General features: G+C 45.9%; 1 non-coding gene across 1 annotated transcript; it reads right to left on the bottom strand.

Annotated features, from left to right (window-relative positions):
• Positions 1 to 346: 346 nt before the first annotated feature.
• On the bottom strand, positions 347 to 417 carry Trnag-gcc (transfer RNA glycine (anticodon GCC)). Its single transcript has one exon. It is a non-coding gene; the product is annotated as a tRNA-Gly (tRNA).
• Positions 418 to 758: the final 341 nt, after the last annotated feature.

Here is a 758-nt window from a genome sequence, read left to right as displayed (position 1 = left end):
CGACCAAAGGTCGCCCTAATTATAATTCGTGCCCAACAAGAGGCATTGTAGCTTGGTGCAACAGACGTGGATAAAAAGAAAACGAACACAAGAAAATACACAAAAAGTTGTACAGATTAGCGTATATTTCTTCCGTGCTTATGCACCATAAAATTGGTAATTTCTATTTGTTGTTTGACTATTTGATTTACTTTTATAGCCACTCCATGGCGCCACAATTGCTGCGCTGGCTTTGCTACCATCCCCGCCATGCCTGGAAAGGTCATGCGGGTGTCGATGCATCGTGTGTTAAAACACACGCATTGCAAATTGCAATATATTCTAAAGCAGAAAAAAAAGAATCATGTGCGTCGGCCGGGAATCGAATTCGGGCCACCCGCGTGGCAGGCGAGTATTCTACCACTGAACCACCGACGCTTTTTTTTTTCTTTATTGCCTGCTTGGCGACAACACAACACGCACTGTTCAGTGCACAAATTACTAGCTCCAGCCACCAATCGGCTGAAGGGAGTGGCTTAAAACATCTTAAATTGCGCTAGAACATCCAGAATGGGTAACCACTCAGGCTCTTCCGGCATGACTCGATAAACTTCTCTTATATAAGCAACGCTTTCAATGAAGTACTCTCGGACTGTGCGAGCATCCTCTTCGGCATTTTGAACCGCCATGCGAGTTTTCCACAGAGAATGCAGACTAAGTGCCATGAACATACTGAACCACCGACGCCGACGGAGTCGCAGCCGCATGGTTCCGAAGAT

Source organism: Haemaphysalis longicornis, unplaced genomic scaffold, assembly GCF_048455015.1.
Source record: "Haemaphysalis longicornis isolate Haplotype H1 unplaced genomic scaffold, Haemaphysalis longicornis Haplotype H1 scaffold_12, whole genome shotgun sequence".
In the NCBI taxonomy this organism is placed as follows: domain Eukaryota; kingdom Metazoa; phylum Arthropoda; class Arachnida; order Ixodida; family Ixodidae; genus Haemaphysalis; species Haemaphysalis longicornis.
This window is presented reverse-complemented; position numbering and strand designations above follow the sequence as displayed.